This window comes from Petaurus breviceps, unplaced genomic scaffold, assembly GCF_028583685.1.
Source record: "Petaurus breviceps papuanus isolate PSGF00001 unplaced genomic scaffold, PetGlider_PUasm1.0 90881, whole genome shotgun sequence".
Classification (NCBI taxonomy): domain Eukaryota; kingdom Metazoa; phylum Chordata; class Mammalia; order Diprotodontia; family Petauridae; genus Petaurus; species Petaurus breviceps.
This window is the reverse complement of record NW_027187369.1, coordinates 3,407,209-3,417,851: the sequence shown is the minus strand read 5'-3', so window position 1 is coordinate 3,417,851 and position 10,643 is coordinate 3,407,209.

Below are 10,643 nucleotides of genomic sequence, written 5' to 3'. Positions count from 1 at the left end.
CTCCTCTCTTGGAGGGAAGGCTGGATATTAGAAATCACAACATGCCCTTGGTTGTAATATGTTTTTATCCCCATTTTACAAAGCCAGACACAAGTCACCTTTCTCAAAGTTTACCTGGGAAACAACAGCAATATCAGGGAAATATCCCAAGAGCCCCTAGAGCTGTTGTACCCGGCCCATGTTCAAGACAGGTATTCAGCTCGATATAAATGGCACCTGGATAAAAGACCAACTACTTGGATTATCTGTTTAAAATATTTGAGGGTGGTTCTTGCAACCTGGTGCTTCTTCTTTCCCCACCCCAAAACTACATCCCCTTTCCTAAACAAGAACTTTCATGAGGCACTCTAAGAAATTTTCATTATCTTCTTCCTTTCAGTGTATGACCTAGGGAGGACTCACTCAGTGCAGACGCTCAAAGAGGTTTGGAAGAAGATGAACACTGCAGATATGAATACTGCATCATGGGTCAGCTATGTGACACAGTGGATTGAGTGTTGGGTCTGGAGTCAAGAAGAATTGAGTTCAAAGTCCACTTCCGATGAGTATTAGCTATGTGACCCTGGTCAAGTCACTTAAACTCTGCCTCAGTTTCCTCATCTGCAAAATGACAATAATAATAGCACCTACCTCCCAGGATTCTTGTGAGGATGTAATAAAGTGCTTAGCACAGTACTTGGGCACATAGTAAGTGTTTTTGTTGTTATTTTGTCATTTTCTGTTATGTACAGACCTTTGTGACCCCATTTGGAGTTTTCTTGGCAAAGATAATGAAATGGTTTGTCATTTCCTTCTTCAGCTTCTTTTGCAGATGAAGAAACTGAGGCAAACAAAGTTAAGTGACTTGCCCAGGGTTGCCCAGCTAAGTGTCTGAGGCTGGATTGGAGCTCATAAAGATAAATCTTCCGGATCCCAAGCTCAGTGCTCCAGCCACTGCACCACCTAGCGGCTCTTGGCTATTATTATGGTGATGATTTGACGAACAGCTTTCCCTATAATGTCTGTCATTACAACAAAACTCATAAATAGGATGTTACATATTTTAGTGCCCAAAGTCTGGTTTCTCGGTTTAAACCTAGACATTTAGTATTTCTCTGTCTTCGCAAAGGAAAAAAAAACAAAGCCCTTCAACCAATATTTTCATTACAGTAAATAAACTGGCTCTATCCATCAGCCTGTTGTCAGAAGTAGACAGGTAATTTCCAAATAAAACTTTATTTTTTTCTTTCTCTGGGTATAAATCCAAAGTTAGATCTTCCATCTTTGTTCCTCAAACCAACCCCCACTGACACACTATTTGGAGAATAGAGTCTTAAGTGTGTATTATGTAGGACCCATTGTGCTGTGGATGGCTTCATATCTCTATAGATATGCCCAGTGACATTGAAGCTGAACAAAAACCAAAGGAAACCATTTTGTTAAGGAAACGAAAGCTATTTTTGTAGCCAGATTGAATCTTCTTTCACTACATCAAGAGATCCCTAATTTCCTCACTGTGGGTATTCCTTCCACTGACACAGATTATGAGTCATCCATACCTTAGCAGACAGCCTCCCTGAGTCTCTAGGGCTTAAAAAAAACTATCCATCTATGGACAGCCATAAGGGTGATAAGATTCTTTCTCTGTCTTATGGAAGAGGACAAGTCAAAGCATATCTAGCATGGTAAAGCCTGCCAGAGTTTAGGCTCCCCTTAGCCAAACATTCAAGAACACAGGTTGTATCTTTAATGCAGACAAGCTAGATGCCTTCCCAATGAGGTCAGGAGTGAAGCAAAACAAGGTTACATGTTGTTGCCGCTATTATTCACTGTTGGATTGGCAATAATAGCTATAGAAAAAAATAGAAGAAAAAGAAATTAAAGGAATTAGAATACGTAATGAGGAAACAAAACTGTCACTCTCTGCACATGATATGATGGTATACTTGAAGAATCCTAGAGAATCAGCTTAAAAACTAGTTGAAATAATTAATAACTGCTGTAAAATTGCAGGATATAAAATATACCCACATTATCATCAGCATTTCTGTAGGTTAAACAAAGTCCAGCAGGAGGAGATAAAAAGAGAAATTCCATTTAAAATAACTGCAGACAATATAAAACACTTTGGAGTCTACCTGCCAAGACAAATCCAGGGATTATATGAACACAATTACAAACACTTTTCTTCCTAAATTAGTTTATTTATTCAGTGCCATACAATCAATACCAAAAAGTTACCTTATAGAACTAGAAAAGATAATAACAAAATGCATCTAGAAGAACAAAAACTCAAGAATACCATGGGAATCAATAGAAAGAAAAGTGAAGAATGGTGGCCTAGCAGCATCAGATCTCAAACTATATTACAAAGTGGTAATCATTAAAAGAATCTGCTACAGGCTAAGAAATAGAGTGGTGGATCAGTGGAATAGATTAGGTACACAGTATATCATAGTAAATGACCATAGTAATCTAGTGTTTGATAAACCCAAAGATATAAGCTTTTGGAATAAGAACTCACTATTTGACAAAATTTGCTGGGAAAACTGGAACATAGCTTGGCACAAACTAGGTATCAGACCAGCATTTCACACCATATAATGAGATAAGACCAAAATGTGGATGTGATTTAGACATAAACGGTGATATTATAAGCAATTTAGAAGACTATGAAATATTTTGTCAGATCTATGGATAAGGGAAGAATTTATGCTCAAACAAAAGATAGCACTACAGGATGTAAAATGGATAATTTTGCTTAAATTAAATTAAAAGGTTTTGCACAAACCAAATCAGTGCTGTCAAAATTAGAATGAAAGCAGGAGACCATGAAAAATATTACAACAAATTTCTCCGTTAAAGGTCTCATTTCTCAAATATATAGGGGACAGAACCAAATTCATAAGAATATGAGTCATTCACCAATCGATAAATGATCATAGGATATGAACAGGGAGTTTTCAGAAGAGAAAATGAAAATTACCTATAGCCATATGAAAAAAAATGCTCCAAATCACTATTGATTAGAGAAATGAAAATGAAAATAACTCAAATACCAACTCATACCTATCAGATTGGCTAATATGACAGAAAAGGGAAATAAAAAATGTTGGAGAGAGTGTGGAAAAATTGGGATACTAATTCACTGTTGGTAGAGTTTTACACTGATACAACCATTCCGAAGAATATTTTGGAAATGTGGCCAAAGGGATATAAAACTGTGCATACCCTTTGACTCAGCAATACTGTTACCAGGTCTGCATTCCAAAGAGATTGTTAAAAGAAAGGGGCCTATATGCACAGAAAAATTTTTAGCAGTTCTTTCTGTGGGGACAAAAATTTTGAAATTGATGGGATTTTCATCAATTGAGGAATGACTAAGCAAGTTACAGTATATAATTGTGATGGAATCCTATTGTACTATAAGAAATGACAAGCAGGGTGGTTTCACAAAAATCTGGGAATACAAATATGAAGTGATGCCAAGTGAAATAAGCAGAGCCTTGAGAACATCATACACAGTAACAGCAATATTGTATGATGATCAGCTGTGAATAACTTAGCTATTTTCAGCAATACAGTGATCTAGGACAGTTCCAAAAAACTTATAATAACAAATGCTATCCATCTCCAGGGAAAGAACTTATGGAATCTTAATGGAGATGGAAGAATACTTTTTTAAAACTTTCTTTACTTTCCTGGGTTTATTTTGGGGGGTGGGGTCAGCCTGTGCTTTCTTTTGCGGCATGGCTAATATAGAAATATATTTCGCATGACTGCACATGTATTATCTATATTAAGTTGCTTGTCTTCTCTAGGAGGGGGGAGGAGAGAAAGAGGGAAAGAATTTGGAACTCAACATTTCAGATACTGAATGTTAAAAATTGTTTTAACTTGTAATTGGAAAATATATTAATTTTTTTTAAATTAGGGGTCACCAGAAAGCACAATGATGTATTTATCAGAGGGACATGTCAAGGAGGGAATATTGTATTGAGGTAAAAAAAAACAAAGAAAAAGCTTAAGTGAAATTAGTTTAGTCAAGTAACCCAAAAATTTTACTATAGTTATTATTTTCTCTTTGTGATCTGATGTTTTAAAATGTGAGAAGCTTCTCTAACAAAGAGTGGCCTGATTACCTTTTACAATGGCTATTCACAGTATCTGTTGTCTCAAGTCTTTTCAAAAGGGAGGGAACCATTGTATATTATTTAACAAGTCAAGTTCTACACTACCCTAGTTACCTATACTAGTCTCAAGCTGATGCTTACACTAGTTCCAGGAAGAGATACTGTGTTTTGAATAAAGAATTAGCAATCTGATTTCCTGAGATTGACTGTACAGTTGACTTGTGGTATTCACTAATTTTCTCATCTAATTCTCAGAAAAAAGTAGCATTATTTGCTATTGTAAATGGCTAATACCAGGTGTGTGTGTGTGTGTGTGTGTGTGTGTGTGTGAGAGAGAGAGAGAGAGAGAGAGAGAGAACCATAATGACACCAGTTTTCTGATGTTAAAATGTATTCATGGCAGTTAATCCTTCTATTATTGATGATTTTCATCAATCAGGAAACCCAGTTTGGCTCCATATAACAAAGGTGATTTTTGCCAATTTTGAATTGAGGAATATGGCATCTGAAAAACCTTCTCTTTATACTACAAAAGCAGAATCATAGAATTTCAGTTCAATTGAGCAGATATTTATTAAGTGCCTACTGTGTGTTAGATACTGTGCTAAGCAGTGGGGATACAAATAAAAAAGAAGAAAGAGGGTCCCTGCCTTCATGGGGTTAGAGGCTGACTGGTTACCCTGTGAAGTTCCATGGAGTCAAAAACAAGCAGAGATGCTGATGGAAAATGGAGTTAGCTGGAAAGTTCTGATCTCAGCCCTGTATTAAGGAAAGTCTGGGGAGAGGTTTAGTGCTTTACTAGAGAATAACAGAATTTCAGAATTTGAAAGACCCCAAAGGTCGCTCTAGGGAAGCCTATGCTTGAAACAAGGATCCTTAATATTGCATAGCTGCTAAGTGGTCATCTAACCTTTGCTTGAAGACTCCTAGCAATAGAGTTGTCAAAGAAAAGAGAATAGAAGACAAAGAGTCATTGGAGGCTTTTTTGAAGCATGGTACACACAGAAAAGCTGGGCAGTTTTGAAAGCTGAGTATTAAATTTATTAGACACTTAAAAGCAAAAACAAGCTGTACATAATAAAGTCAGAATTTCATCTATACCACTCTTTTTCTGTCCTCTTTTGTATATGGAAATGCTCATTTTATTTAGGGTTACATACATTCATATTTTAAAACAAAATTTAAAAACTGCCTAGACTTGCAGCTTTTACATATAGCTCCTAATCCTCTAGGGCCAACCAAAACAAGTCTCATCCCCCTTAAGGTATGGTATTCTATGTTGGACTATATGGATGACTTTGGAGTTTCCTTCCAAACCAGATTTTCTGAACTGATCTCCATATACTAACTCCTATCCCACTGGTTTGAGCTATTGCCATTGAAAGTTATTAGCATGAAATGACTAAGTTGGGAACTCAAAATCTGATTCGTTCTAAAAGGAATTTTTATTGTGTCACTGACTTAACATTAAGTAAACATAGCTGGGACCTTATAATTGCTACCATTTTAAAATAGATCACCAGCACATATTAATCCCCCATGGAAACTCTGAATAGTTCATGAATCATAGAGATGAGAGAGTGATAAGGCTTTAGAGGAAGAGGAATTATGTTAGTATCTTGTTTTACTAATGGACAGGAGGAGTCCAGAAGTGAATTATCACCATTCAGGGTTTATTTGTCTCAAAAAGTTTTTAATCTTCATCTTTGGTTTTCTAGATTTTAAAAATATATCAAATATAGATTTATAATAGTATGTAGATATATAAATGATTCTGGCATCTATCTATCCCATAGCTAAATATACACTATTTTATGTGTGTTTGTATACATGAGATAGGAATAGGGGCTAGATTAGACTGGTATAGTGAACTTGCACATTAAGGAGCTCCCTCTAATCAGTGCACATCAGTACCCTTTCTGAAATGTAGAGCCTTAGTTTCCTAGAGCTCCGAAGGGTTAGATGTTCATACACCCCTAGTTTGTATCGAAATTGGGACTTAAACGCAGGTCTTCCTATCTCTAAGGACAGCTTTTATTCATTATACTATGCTGCCTCATAAATGCACAAGTCTATATGCACACATATGCATATATCATATTGTTCTATCTTTCCCAAAGAATGCTTATGTTTTTATTGGTATTTTTATGATTCTTATATCACTATCATATCCCAATTAATTCTCTCCCACCCTGTCCTGCAGAGCCATGTGAAACATAGGATTTTTAGAGAAAAATAATCAGCACAAAAAACTGATCAGTACGTTGAAAACGTTCGAAAATGTATCCGATGTATAAAGCCTATGGACCTCCCACCTCTATGAGGGGAGGGGGTGGTTTGGGGGGTATCTCCTTAAATCTCTTCATTTCAGTCCCTCTTGGTTTTTATGATCTTATTACCTTCACTTTTACTTTTTTGTGTGCTGTTGGTCTTTCCATGTACAGCGTTGTCATTGTTGTATATATTATTTTCTTGGCTCTTCTGCTTTATTGTGTATCAATTCATATAGATCTTTCCATAGTTCAAGACAATCATCATTTTTACATTGTAGTAATATACTAATATATTCATGTATCACAATTTTTCTAGTCATTCCCCAGTTGAGAGGCATCTACTATATTTCCAATTCTTAGCTATCACAAAAGTGATATTTTGTAACATTATAGAGATTTTCTTCTTATCCATGACTTCCCTAGGGCATAAGCCCAGTAATAGAGTCTCTGGTTCAGTGGGTATGAAGCATTAGACACTTTATTTGCTTAATTCTGAATTTACTTTCCAAAATGTTTGTACCATTTCACAGCTCCACCATCAGTGTATTAGTCTGCCTATCCTTTCACAATCTCCCTTACACTGAGTGTTATCATTGTTTGGTCATTTTTTCCAGTATGCAGCATATGCGATAGAGCCTTGGGGTTGTTATGATTTTTATCTCTCTTATTATTCTGGATTTGGAGCATTCCATCATGTGGTTGTGAATACTTTAAAAAATTCTTTTGAGAACTGTTTGTTCATATAATTTGATCAGTTATCAATTAGGGAATGGCTATTACTCTTTTACATGTTTATTAATTGTTTACATGTCTTGGATACCAAAGCCTTATTAGAGAAATTTGATACAAAGATGTTTTCCCATTCAGCTGTTTCCCGTCTTATCCTAGATGCATTAATTTTGTCTATGCAGAAGTTTTTGAGTTTCAAGTAATCAAATTATCTATTGTATCTTTCTTAATTATCTCTATCTCTTATTTGTTTAAGAAATATCGCCCATTCTTAGCTGTAAGAAGGTATTTACTCTGTTTTTCTTTTTTTATTATATGATCTTTAATATTAAGGTTGTATACCCATTTAGAATTTATTGTGGAATATGGTATAATGTGTTGATCTAAGCCTAATTTCTGCCTGATTTCTTTCCAGTTTTCTCAGCAGCTTTTTTTTATCAGATAGGGAAAATTTTCCTAGGAATTCATGTTTTCTACTCCAAAAAACACTGGGATATTGAGTTACATTGTTTCTGAATATCCTTTGTCTAATCTGTTTCATTGATCTGTCTCTCTATTCTTTAATCAATATGAGATGGTGCTGTTAATTGCTGCTTTATACTATATTTTGAGGTCTGGAAGGGCTATTCCCACTTTGTCCCTATTTCTTTTCATAATTTCCCATTGATATCGTAGATTCCTATTTTTCCAAGCTAATTTTGTTATTTTTTTAAAATAACATTCTGTAAAGTACTCCCTTGGTAATTTGAATTAAAAGTATATATTAATTTTGGTAGCATTATCACTTCTCTTATATTGGCATAACCTAGCCATGAGCACTGAATATTCCTACAGTTACTTAAGGTGTTCTTTATATCTTTAAGGAGCACTTTGTAATTGAATCTATGCAAATCTTTTCTGTGCTTTGGGAGGTTGATCCTCAGATATTTTGTGTGCATTGTAGCTATTTGGAATGGGATTTCCTCTTCTAGTACTGCTTCTTGGGATTTGTTATTATATACAAATGCTGTTGACTTTTGAGGATTTATTTTGTAGCCTGAAATTTTGCTGAAGTTATTGTCTCAATTAGTAATTTGCTGATTCTCTAGGATGTTGTAAGTAAACCATCATATCATAAACAAACAGGGATAGTTTCTCCTTTCTACCTATCTTTAATTTATTTCTTTTGTCTTATTACTGTTGCTAGCATTTCTAGAACTATGTCAAATAATAGTGGGAAATGTGGGCATCCTTGTTTCACTCCTATACTTATTGGGAGTGTATCCCCATTGCATATTATGATTACTTTTGGTTTACAGAGATACTTTTTTATGATATCAAAAAGGTCCCCATATACCCATAGTTAGTAGAGTATTTAGCAGAAAAGTGTCTTTTGTCAAAAAGGGTTTTTTTTTGCATTTATTGAGATGATCGTGTGATTTTTAATGTTATTAATTATGTTGGTTATTTTCCTATTGTTGAACTATCCTTGAAACCCTGATATCAATGTAGTCTTAATGAATGACGATGTATATAAGGCTATTTGAACTATGAAAGACTTTACAAGTTTGAGTTATAATAGCTGTAGACAGCGATAGGAAAGATGAATGAAGCTAAGGCTTTGGTTCAAGTCATGGCTCTGTCACTAAGTAGAAGATTTCTGGGAAATCTCTTCCCATCTCAGTGCATCTCTTTCATCTTTTAAATGAAGTAGTTCGATGGTGTGACCTTTAAGATCCCTCCCTATTCTCAACTCCTATGGTTTTACTGATTCTGCCACAAATTGCTAAGTAAACATGACTAGTCAGTAAGTAGTACAAGATGAAAAGCCAGTGATGAAACTCAGGATGCAGATGAAAATGAGCCCTTTCCTTTGAAAACCCCTCCCATAAACTGATGCCAGAGACAAAGCCCTCTGTGCTAAATTGCAATCAGCTAGTTTGCTATAGTAGTGACATTGCCACAAGTGACACAGATTGCTTGAATAAACAGGCCAGCAGCATTGGAGGAAGAAACATGTATGATGGCATTAACAACAACAAAACAAAGACAACAAAGAAAAACAGTCCTGTAGACATCCTGGCTTCCATAGATTTGCCTCACGCTGTATCAGTCAGATAGCACTTTATGAGAACCTTATTACTAAGTACCTTTATTTACTTCTCACGTTGTCATTAACATCACTTCCAAAAACATCTTTGCTAAGCACCTAGCTTATGAACCTTGCATGATTTATAAATTAGCAAGGTTAGAATTGCATTACAAAGTAAGCTGTTGCAGTTTCTGTAGTTAAGGACGAAAAGTCACAAAAGCCACCAACTCTTTCCCTTCCTCCACCCCCACCCCCAATACGTTTCTCTGTCTAAAATGGCATTCTCCAAAACTCACTTTGGAGGCTATTACTTAAGTCAGAATGTAGAATTAGAAGCGTTCAGTGAATTAAATTAAGGATCTTGTTAATTTGTAGTAATTATTTTATTTTTCCCAATTCTGATTTCCAGGAGCTTTGAAGAACAAAATACTATGCATTGAATAAAATTTTAACTGTTGGGGAGGCTAGATGGTGCAGTGAATAAAGCACCAGCCCTGGATTCAGGAGGACCTGAGTTCGGATCTGGCCTCAGACACTTAACAGTTATTAGCCGTGTGATCTTGTGCAAATTACTTTAACCCCAGTTGCCCTGCCTTCCCCTTCCAAAAAAGCACCAAAAAAACCTGTCAAAACTATTATTTTGAAAAGAAGGAAGTTAAGTTTTTTGTTTGTATTTTTTTGTGGAATGCAATGATAGGCAAAGGACTCTATTTCAGAACATATTTGTCCAAATTTGACAATTTTGTATGTATGAATAAAAAAAATAATTCTACCTTACATGTTATACATTCTGTAAAATTGAGGGTATAAAATGTAGGCCATATTTGTACTTCAAAGGCTCTGTAGTTAAGGATGAAAAGTCACAAAAGCCACCAACTCTTTCCCTTCCTCCACCCCAACCTTAACTATCCTGTGTTGAAAGGGAGATTTATGATGGGGGTATGGGGTGCATTGGAAAATGATAGCAATGTTTCTTTTTTGTTGGAGTATCAATAAAATATTGGGGGACAGATAAGGAGTAGGCATCTAGTGAACTCAGAGCCAATGGCCAATTTGGATACCTTAGCCTATAAAAGCATTTCCTCTTTTCATTCTGTCAGAGTCTCTTCTTGTACCAAGTTGTTTAGATAGATAATTGCCTTAGTTATACATCATGACTGGCCTCTTCTTATTCCTTTCCACTTATACTTCTACCTTCAAGCATATTCAAGTCTTTTTCTTTGAGAAACCTTTAGTTGTTTTTATTTTACCTTCAAAATATTATCTTTTTCCCCTTTATTTTCTTCATGCACAACTGCCCAAAACAGTTGGACTATACTTACTGATTGCATTTTTATCACCTTCCAACTTCTGTCTAACCAATTGAAATTTGCTCTCCATCCCTATTATTTTACTTAACTATTCTAAGGTAGATAGATAGATAGATAGATAGATAGATAGATAGATAGATAGATAGAT